Here is an 11,848-nt window from a genome sequence, read left to right as displayed (position 1 = left end):
AGATAATGAGTTTTTCTTCTTTAATACTTGAGATATAATCTAACAATAAAAAAGAGAACATTCATTTTGAGATTTGAAAGAAAGTGAAGCCTCTTCTTAAAATCAATTGAAATCAAAAGATGTTTGAATGCATCAAAAAACAAAAAAATTGCAATGTGCACCACCAATAGAGAGAAAGATGCTTCCTTCCCTAAAATCCTTAAATCTCAAAAAAACCAAATAACATTTTATTACTTGAGGTTAAAAATCTTTAATCTAGATTTTTCTTCATGCATGAATTATATATGTCATAGAAAAAGATCATATAAAAGAATTGAAAAGATTAAATATCTGCCATTAACTTAAACCTTTGGAAACCTATCCTCATTCAAAAATATGTATGGGAAGCCCCAGTTTAATTTCTATGAAACTTAATCTAGGTTAGCAAAACCTAAATCCTTCCAAATAAGTTAGATTTAACTCTACTTCTCATTTTAAATGGTGAATATATTCCCATTTGTCTTATAGGGTCCAAATGGATATATAAAATTTTCAAATAATGTGAATGAATCTTCTTCTCGTGATTAAATTCAAATCTCATACTTAAGAAATGTGCGTGAATCATTGCACATAGGCATCTTCTCCTACATGGTCTTCTCTAATAAAATCACACTCTATGTTGGGTTCAAGTTCAATCCCATAAGAGGAGTGATTTTATTCACTAGAAATTGCCATCCAAAATCAAATCATACCTAAGCAAAGTACCTGACTCCAATCGAAGGAGCTTGAGGCCTTACAAAGCATCATCTTTAAGGCTCAATAAAAATCATTAGTCATACAAACCCCAAATGCTTCAGGCTCGTGATAAAATAATGCGTCTTAGAACCTTAAAAGTAGGAGACTTGGTCTTGGTTCTTTGGATGCCTATCTTAGCCTACTGAGAGATTGGTGGGAAGTTTAATGCAACTTAAGTATGAATTCTTATCATAGAGATGAACTTTGTGGGAATTTCAAACATTAATTGATCAACCCTTAAGGATAATACATGATATTTTCAAATGTTGGGGTAGCTTTTTAGGAAGTACTATGTCATATGAGTATCAAATTCAAACTCACTTCAAATTCAAAAAATCTTTGAATTCAAAAACTCTCAAAATTTAAAATAAAACATAAAATCATCAAAATTAAAAATGAAATTTCAAATTCAAAAATCCTCTAAAATTAAATTTCAAATTCAAAATTCCAAACCTAATCTTCTGTGTGGTGCAAGTTTCCTCCTCACATGATCATTCAGACCCGATCCTCTGTGTGAAGCAAGTTTCCTACACATATGAACATCCACTGTCAATCTTTTAGGAGTAGGTGTGAGTCCCCATGCTTCTTACCTCCTAGGTTCCTGACTAACTAGTGGTGGATTTAAGCTTGTTGGGCCCCTACCTAGTTAATCACCCTCTTTTCCTTATGGATATGTGCGAGTCCCCATGCTACCTTTCCTTATGATTAGAATTTAATCAGGTTAGTTAGGTTTCACCAAAATTATTAGACGGTTTAGGTAGATTATTCCCTTGTATAATCCCCCGGGTTAGATGTGAGTACCCATGCTTTTTAGCTGGGTTAATCATTTAAAACCAAATAGAAATTTAATCTTTTAAGAGTAGGTATGAGTCCTCATACTTTCGAACTCCTAATATCTCAACTGAATAATGGTGTATTTAAGCTTGCTGGGCCCCATCATAGTTTTGACACCTTCTAATCTTTTAAGGATAGGTGTGAATCCTTATGCTTCCTTTACGTAGGATTATACCCAACAATGTTGGAGCATGCCCTCTGTGGCATTATCCTAGTATCAAATTTCAAATTTAGATTCAATTCTTTGTGTGGAGAAAGTTTCCTTTAGAAATGGAGCATGCCCTTTATGGCACATCCTAAATTCAAAATCTAGATTCAATCTGCCATGGGAAGCAATGCTTCCTTTCCATAAGATCTTCTAGTTTTTTTCCTTAAGGTTTGATGTGATTCAACATACCTTCTTTCCTTAAGATTAGATCAACTAGTGATGGAGAACGCTCTTTATGGCACCATCATAGTTTCAATTTTATCTTCAAATTCATGAATTCACTCTTCTATTCCTTAAAGACAGATACTTGCATTCCGTAGGAATGGATATACTAGTGGAGTACACCCCTCATGCCACTACCCTAATCTCAAACTACAAACTTGATCCTCTATAGTTAGGAATTATTCCTTTCTATACGATCATTTAATCTTCCTAAAGTATGAGATACACAAAGAGGGGATGAATTGGTTCTTTTGAAAAAATAATCCAAAACATGAGTACAATTTCTTTTTTTAATTTTTCAAACATTTGAAATAGGAAAATCAATTTCAAAATGCGGAAGCTAAAACTTTAACAACTATTTCGGTAATGATGATGAGTTTTTAAATTCTATATTATAAGATAGATCTTTGAGATTCATCAAGTAGTTATAATGAAAATTAAGAGAAAAATGTAAAATGTAGAAAATAAAATTTGAAAGAACACACTAGATTTTATAGTGGTTCAGTTAAACCATGACCTACTTCCACTCCCTGGAGTCCTCCACTCTTAGTATTGCACTAACACAAAGTGACTCTTTTTTGCTCTCTCAACAAGGAGGAGAAGCCTTTACAAACTCTTTTTCACTAACCAGGTGTGGTAGAGGACAAAAACTCCTTTTACAGGCAGAGAATCTTGAGTCATTTTTCTCCCATCTGGAGAAGGTATTGAACCTAAAGGACTAACTAAGAAGCCTTTCACCCTAGAGATATTTTATAAGACTTACCAAAGCCAAAGGAGGAGAAAATGTATAGCCAGCCCGGAGTAATTGTGTGATACCCATCACACTACTTTTTGCTCACGCTCAAGCTTACCTTCTCCTTCTTCTCACAAACCTTGATTTTCTCTAAAAGCTCCCTCTCAGAGTTCCTTCTTCAACCACATTTCTGTCTTCACCTCTCATAAAAAAAGGTTAAAGATTTACTTTATAATAGGCATCAAGAAACACTAAAAATTTTAAGTTGGTCATCTTCTGTTCGTATAATTTGATACAAGTTTGTATAGTATGATCAATTCAAAATTAGTGTTATCCACTTTGATGTGAATACTTATTTAAGGAAACTATTCAATTTTTATGAACATATCATATTATATGATCTATTTAATTTTATGTATTCATATGGGATCATTTATGGGATGTAGGAAATTTTTCTCTAATTTTTAGGTGAATTATCTAGTATGATAGTTGTTAATGATAGTTGCTGTTTGCATGTTTTACATTCTTGCAACTTGTATAGTTTTGATGATTCCTAATATTATTGTTCTTTGTGTAGTTATCTCCTAACAATTTTTAGAAATTTTGTATTTGCTCTTGTGTGTACTAACATTTCAGGTGAATCAAACTCTCAAACATGACGACTTCAAATCAAATTCAGCAAGAAATTCTTTTGAATTTTGAAGTTTAAAAAATGTCATTTTTTAATTGAAAGGGAGTGATTGTAATTGAGTGAATAAAAACATACACACACATATAAGGAGATCATATAAATTTTATACTGATCGTATGGGATGATATCAGTTCGTACGGGACGGTTAGACAGTTATCTCCTACTAAGAGCACATGGAACGAATAAGAACTGCCTAGAAAAGTTTTCTAAGTCCTATTCTTCCAGGAAGAAATTAATTATCATCAGGGACGATCTGCTCTCGGGAAAAATTTCATCCAGACGAAATTAATTATCAATTAGGACGAGATGCTCTCTGTAAAAAATTTGTCCAGACGAATATATTTTCGTCCAGACGATATAACCGACTTAGGATAATTTTTCTATGTTCGTTCTGCAATTTTTGGAACCAACCTGGTTATAACCGTTCGTACAAGACAAACTTGGTTCGTACGGGACGATCAGCTTATACGAAATCATTTCGTACACATATACAAACAAGTTCATTTTAAGGCTTTTAAGTAAAATCGTCCGGGACGATTTTTGATCGTACGTGACGATCTTGAACATGATAACTTGAAATCTGCCATTTTTAGATGGTTTTTCTTGTCTCTTCTATAAATAGGCTATTCTAAACTACAACTTAATCTTTTTATTCATTGATCTTCGTGCCTATTGAGAAGAGAGTTAAGGAGAGAGTTTGAGAGAGCGTTTGAAGGAGATTTCTTGCCGTTGGAGCGTGAAGGTTTCACTTGGTACTCAAGGGTAAGTGTTTCCACTTTTAAGTTTGAGATTACTTCACTCTTCTCTCTTTTTTTTTAGATTGGACTTGTGAAGAAGTTCTTGGAAGAAAGATCCGGTTCTCTGCCGACACTTGGAAATTGTGAAAAGCCGAGGGTTCTCTGCCTACACTTGGAGAGTGTAAAAGGACAAAGGGTTCTCTGCCTACACTTGGAGGGTGTGAAAGGACGAAAGGTTCTCTGCCTACACTTGGAGGGTGTGAAAGGATGACAGTACTCTGCCAACACTGAGAATAGTGTGAAAGGACAAAAGGTTCTCTACTTACACTTGGAGGGTGTGAAAGGACGACGGTACTCTGCCAACACTGGAAATAGTGTGAATGGACAAACGGTCCTCTGCCGACATCGAGGGAGTGTGAAAGGATGACGATTCTCTACCACACCGGGTAGTGGTGAAAAGAGTTTGTTAAGGCTTCTTCGCCTTGCTGTGGGTGCTAAAGAAGAGTCACTATTGGTATTAGTGCAATACTCATAGGGTGCCTCTGGGGAGTGGATGTAGGTCTGGTTTTGACCGAACCACTATAAAACTGGTGTCATTTATTTTCCACTGCTTAATTACATTTTGTGTTTAAAACTTTGTGGTTGAAAAAGTTTTCTAGAAAAATTCACAAACTAAAGTTTTTTTTTCATTAAATTTTCAAAGAGGGTTAAAATTTTAATTACCAATTTACCCCCCCCCCTCTTGGTTAGCCTTGGGATATTTAATTAGGCTTAACATCCTAATTCTTATTGAACAAGTTTCAATAAGTGGTATCAGAGCTTTGTTTCAAAATCATAAGTTTATACTTCTTTTTTATTAATATAGATGGCTATATTTGGAAACAAAAATACACATGAGGGTTATTCTATTACTAGACCTCCACTGTTTGAAAACATTCCTTTTGATTTTTGCAAAACATGCATGTCTATATTTTTACAGTCACTTGATTATCGCATGTGGATTTTAGTTCAAGAAGGGTATACAAAACCAACTAGATTAGTTGATGGAGTAAGAGTTGAAATGCCTGTTACTGAATGGACTGTAGAAGAATGTGACTTAGCACAACTTAATGCAAAATGCTTGAATAGTTTCTTTTGTGCTTTAAAATCAGAAGATTACATGCGGGTTTCTACTTGCAAAAGTGGAAATGATATATGGGATAGACTTTGTATAACATATGAGGGGACTAATGAGGTTAAGCAATCTAGACTTAATAACTTGTTGCATGATTATGAACTGTTTTGCATGAAACCAAATGAATCAATTTCTGAAATGTACACAAGATTCAAACAAATTGTCACCTCTTTGCATGCTTTAGGTAAGGAGTTAACTAATGCTGAATTGGTTAATAAATTTTTTTGATGCTTGCCTACTGCTTATGATGCTAAAATTACTATAATTATAGAGTCTAAAGATCTAAACATATATTCCATTGACAATCTTCTTGGATCGCTAATTGCTTACGAGCAAGTAGTTAGCCAAAGAAAGATTGATGCATGTGAACCACGAAGGGAGAGGAATATAGCATTGAATGTGGAAGATTCTAAAAGTGAAAATTCACAACCTGAGGATGAAGATGACATTGCTTTAATGACTAGACAATTCAGAAGCTTTTTGAAGAGGAAGCAAAACTCAGCTTCAAATTCATCGGAGACAGAAAAAGAAGAGGAAGTCACTAATTTGTGCTTAATGGATGACATACTTGATCATTCATATCAAGAAGAGGTATGTGACTTAACATATGATGAACTTTTTGAAGTTTCTGAACACATGCATGAAGCATATAAGAAGACAACGAAATTGCATGCTAGCCTTTGTTTGAAATTAGAAGATCTTAAAAAGGAACATGAAATTTTTTGGAATGATCATGCTTTAATTGATAACAACCACATGAAATTATTTGATGAGTTTGATGACCTGAATAAGAACCTTAAATGTTATAAATCATCTTTTGAAAAACTAGAGAAAGATTTTAAAATTTTTAAGGATGAATTGGAGAGCAAACTTTATAGATCAAATTATACTAATCGGATTTTAAAAGATATGAATTTATATTATATTTTAAAGATAAAAGCTCTCAAGGATAATAGGATACCTCCAAAACTTGAAGATTTCACTAATCCTATTTTGTATCCTAAATTTATGCAATCCCTAAAAAATCAAATGAATGGTAGAAGACTTAGGAAATCCTTTCCTAATGTTAAATGCAAAATTTGTGGATTGATTGGTCATATAGGTCACACCTATACTTCGAGGATGAAAAATTATATGGTGTGGAAACCTAAGATGCATAACCCTAGACATATCATACATGCATCTTTTTATAAATTGCCAAAAGGTGAACCCAAACTTGTTTGGGTTCCCAGGTCTAACGTTTGATATTTTTGCAGGATAGCTCTCAGACAAGGCCTCGTGAGAGCATATGGTACCTAGATAGCGGATGTTCAAAGAAAATGACGGGAGATTCTACACAATTTATTTCGCTAGAAGCCAGGAGTGGAGGCAAGGTTACACTTGGAGATAACACCACAAGGAAGGTGATTGGGTCAGGTATAATTGGTAATATTAAGAACTTTTTCATTGAAAATGTGCTATTGGTAGAAGGTTTTAAGCATAACTTGTTAAGTATTAGTCAGCTATGTGATAAAGGGTATTGTGTCAAATTTTTTCCTACTAGTTGCATATTAAGCCTTAATAGTAAAGATGTTTTAAATGGAAAAAGGGTAAACAAAGTCTAATGCTAGATTTGAATTGCTTTCATACTCCTACTGCTTTTGGTTTGAAAACTGTATCTGATGAGTCATGGCTTTGGCATAGGAGACTTTGTCACTCTAGCAAGAAAAATCTTAGGAGAATTATCCAAAAAGATTTAGTGAGAGGAATACCAAAACTAGACTTTACTAAGGACCACCTTTGTGATTGTGGATGATTACACTAGATTTACTTGGTTAAATTTTTATTTCATAAGAGTGAATTATTTGAGGAATTTAGAAACTTTTCAACTTGGATTCAAAGAAAACTTGGGCGTGAAATCATAAATATACATAGTGATCATGGAGGAGAATTTGAAAATGAAAAATTTGAGGATTTTTGTAAAGAAAATGGAATAGATCATAACTTTTCTGCACCTAGAACCCCTCAACAGAATGGGATAGTTGAAAGGAAAAATAGAACATTAATAGAAGCCGCCCGAGCAATGTTAGCAGAATATTCACTTCTAAAATATTTTTGGGCTGAGGCGGTTAGCACTGCATGTTATGTTCTGAATAGTGTGAATGTAAGATCAAAATTAAATAAAACACCCTATGAATTGTTAAAGGGTAGAACACCAAATTTGAGTCATTTTCATGTTTTTGGATGCAAGATGTTCAATCATAATAATGGGAAATTTGCCTTAAGAAAATTTGATCCAAAATTAGATGAGGGAATTTTTTTTGGATACTCAATTGTTGGAAAATCTTTTAGAGTGTTCAATAAAAGAACTTTGAAAATTGAAGAGACCACACAAGTTGTTTTTGATGAAATTGGAAATTTTGAAAGGCCAAAAATTGTAGAAGATGAGATTGAGGATAACTCCCAAAAGATTGAAAAGATAAATTTGGAAGAAAATTTGGAAGAAGGATTGGAAGAAAATTTGGAACAAAATTTGGAGATAGAAAACCCTTTGCCTAGAGATTTGAGATTTTCTAAAAATCACCCAAAGGAGTTGATTATTGGTGAACCTAGTGAGTGTGTAAGGACTAGACATGTCTTAAGCAAAGAAGACTATCATTCAGCCTTCATTTCAACAATTGAACCCACTAATATTGATCAAGCATTATTGGATGAATTTTGGATTTTGGCCATGCAGGAAGAGTTGAATCAATTTGTAAGAAATAAAGTTTGGGAATTAACATCAAGGCCAAAGGATCAAAGTGTAGTTGGGACTAAGAGGGTATTCAAAAATAAAATGAATGACTCAGGAGTAGTCATTAGGAATAAGGCTAGATTAGTTGCTAAGGGGTATAATCAAATTGAAGGGATTGATTTTGAAGAGACTTTTGCCCCTGTAGCTAGACTTGAAGCAATTAGGGTTTTGTTAGCCTTTGCCTGTTTTAAAGGATTTAAATTATTTCAAATGGATGTTAAGAGTGCCTTTTTAAATGGGATAATAGAAGAAGATATTTATGTAGAACAACCACCTGGATTTGAAAATTCTAAATACCCAAATCATGTTTTTAAGTTGAAAAAGGCATTATATGGATTGAAACAGGCACCTAGGGCTTGGTATGACAGGTTGAGCACTTTCTTACTTAAAAGATCATTTGAAAAAGGAAGTGTAGATACAACACTCTTTTTAAAGAAATTTGAAAAAGACATACTCATTGTTCAAATTTATGTGGATGATATCATTTTTGGATCTTCAAATAAAAATCTTTGTGATGAATTTTCTAAAACAATGAGTAGTGAATTTGAAATGAGTTTAATGAGAGATTTAAGTTATTTTATAGGCTTTAGCATTAAGCAAAATGAGGAAAGTACTTTTCTTAGTCAATCTAAATATCTTAAGGACATCCTCAAAAAGGATGAAATGGACAATGCTAAACCTTTTAGTACACCAATGAGTTCCTCAGTTCAGTTGGATAAGGACCCTAAGGGAAAATCTGTTGATCAAAAGAAATTTAGAGGGATAATTGGATATTTACTTTACTTGACTGCTAGCCGACCCGATATCATGTTTAGTGTTAGCTTGTGTGCTAGATTTCAATTAGATCCAAAAGAATCACATTTGACAGCAGTGAAAAGGATTTTAAGATATATGTTAGGAACTCAAAACTTAGGAATTTGATATCCTAAGTTTAGTACTTCCTTTGAAATAATTGGTTATTCTAATTCTGAATTTGCAGGTTGTAGGGTGGATAAAAAAAGCACTTCTGGAAAATGTCAATTTATAAGAAATTCTTTAGTGACTTGGTCCAGTAGAAAATAAAACTCAGTTGCCCTATCTACTATTGAAGCTGAATACATTGCATTAGGAAGTTGTGTGGCACAAGTACTTTGTTTGAAATAACAATTGATTTACTTAGGATTAATAATAGGCACTATTCTAATTTATTATGATAACACTAGTGCTATTTGCATTTCTAAAAATCCTATTCAACATTCAAGAACCAAACATATAGACATAAGGCATCATTTCATAAGGGATCATGTTTCAAAAGGTAAAATTGAAATTACACATGTTTCTACTGAAAATCAACTTGCAGACATTTTTACTAAACCTTTAGCCTTTGATACTTTCAGTGCATTAAGAACAAGGCTTGGTGTGATTGATTTAAATACTTAAATAAATTTTTTTTTGCCACATTGATGTTTTGTTTTCATAGTTTGTTTTTTTTTATGTCATTTTGTGATTTTTGTTTGTTTTTGAGTGATTTTTATTTAGAGTATGTACATTTTTTGTTATTCATTTTGTTTTGTGTGTTTATTTTTATTTGCTTTGATAAAAATACAAAAAAAAAAATTTTAAAAGCAGATCGTCCAGGACGAAAAATTTTTGTACGGGACGATGTGTTGGAATGCGTAAAATTGTCAGATTTTAATACTGATTTGTGTAGTTTTTTTTAGTTTTTAATTAAGTTTGTCTGTACGATCCTCAGATCGTACGGGATGAAATTTTTAAGTAACTGTGCGAAAAATTGAGAAAACGGTTGAGTGGATAGGGTAATTTTTAATGAACTTCGTCTGTATGAACCTGGAGTTCATCTGGACGAAAACATGGCGGTTCAATGTAGGGGACGGTTTTAAAACGACCATTAAAATGATCACAAGTGTGATCGTTTGAACGAACATGTGATCGTCTGTACGATCGGTCAAGCAAAAGTCTGTACGAAAGGATGCATCATAAGTTGTGTTGATTACGAAAAGCTGTTTCATTTTGGACAAATTCGATCGTCTATACAAAAGTTTTTGATCCAGACAAACGATAATTTTCGTTCGGGACGAACATTTTTCGTCTAGGATGAACGTATCGTTTTCTTTAAATAAGAGGGCTTTCTAACTCAACAATCACACTGCCAAACATCTCTTTCAATCGCTTTCGATTTCTAGATCAACAATGGCCTCCTCTAGCAAACGTCAAAAGGTTTTAGCGAAGAAACCCCATAGGAATCCTTCCGAGAACTTTCTTTCAAAAGCAAATGAGAAATCCTTTTCTCGATTTGATTATGCAAAAATCACTCCATATCGCATTCTGATCCAGAGTGAGATTAACTACAAGGTAATGCATCTTTTCGCTTCCACTCAGTTTGAATTTATCCTAACTCTTATCCACCTCTACAACAAACATACTTTCCATTACTTTCTAGCAAATATGAGTTTAAACTCTGACAACTCTTCTGTCAGTTCTTTTGTTTTTATACAAAAGGTTGAAATCACAAAGCATGACTTAGGTGCTTTTCTCAACTTAAGAACTGAAGATTTTAGAGCCCACACCCTTATGAACAATAACACTTTCAAGTGGTTTGAAATCAATAGGGTGATTAGAGGAAATAGCCTAAATGATTATATTGCTAGAGTTTCTGGACTAACCAAAAATGCTCGAATCATACAGCATATTCCTATATCTTCAATCATTCCAAAAGCTGGTGATAGAGTAAATATTACTCCACTCCTTTCTATTGTGACCTTTTTGATTATGGAAAATCAACCTATTGATGAAGCCTAACTTATCTTAGACTATCTTTATGGGCTTTCTGAAATTGGGCATGTGGATCAGAAAAGGAAAAGAAATATTGCATTAGGTCACTTAGTTACCTTTATTTTGGAAAAGAAATACAATTTAGTGCATCCTGATGAAGAGTATGAAGAGCCGCTCTACTACAACGATGCTTCTTTTAGAGCGATCTTCAAGGAAGACAAAGGGAAATGATATGCCAGTGATTCTGAAGAAGAAGAAGAAGAAGAAGGAGCACAAACATCTGCACCTCAACCAAATTATCAGAATTTGGTTGAGAGATTTGGTAGACTTGAGACTCATTTTGATCAATGATTTGATCAAATTGATGGTCAACTTCAGCAGCAACAACAGGATATTGGTAATATAAGAAATGAAGTTCATGAAAGTAATACCAATGTTATGTTGATGAATTCCTACTTCAACTTCTTTGGTGGTGCTCCTCCTCCTCCTCCTCCTCCAGAAGAATAGAGATTTGGGTTTTGATTTTCTAGATGTTTCATGTATCAGTTTTTGTTTTAGTTATGTTTATTTGAAAGTTCAGTGTATTTTTTCTTTTTTTTTAATATTGATATTATTAATTGATCTTGTAATCTTTTTATTAATATCAATATTTGTTGTGTTTGCTTTAGATTTGAATTGGTTTTGAAATGTGTTTAAATTTTATGAATTTCATTAGTCTTTTTAATCTTAATTGTGCATAAAACTAGATTGTAAATTGAGATTAATTTAATTAGAAAATTTAGTCTTTCTAAATTTAAATTATGTTACTTGGAGACTTCGCTCTTCAACTGCAGTTTTGCATTTTGTTCGTTTGTGATTTGATTCTGAACTGCAATCCTGAGTGAAGGGATTTTTATTTCCAAGGGTAAAACGGCCTCGGATCCATACACT

Source organism: Dendrobium catenatum, unplaced genomic scaffold, assembly GCF_001605985.2.
Source record: "Dendrobium catenatum unplaced genomic scaffold, ASM160598v2 fragScaff_scaffold_1028, whole genome shotgun sequence".
NCBI lineage: Eukaryota > Viridiplantae > Streptophyta > Magnoliopsida > Asparagales > Orchidaceae > Dendrobium > Dendrobium catenatum.
This window is presented reverse-complemented; position numbering follows the sequence as displayed.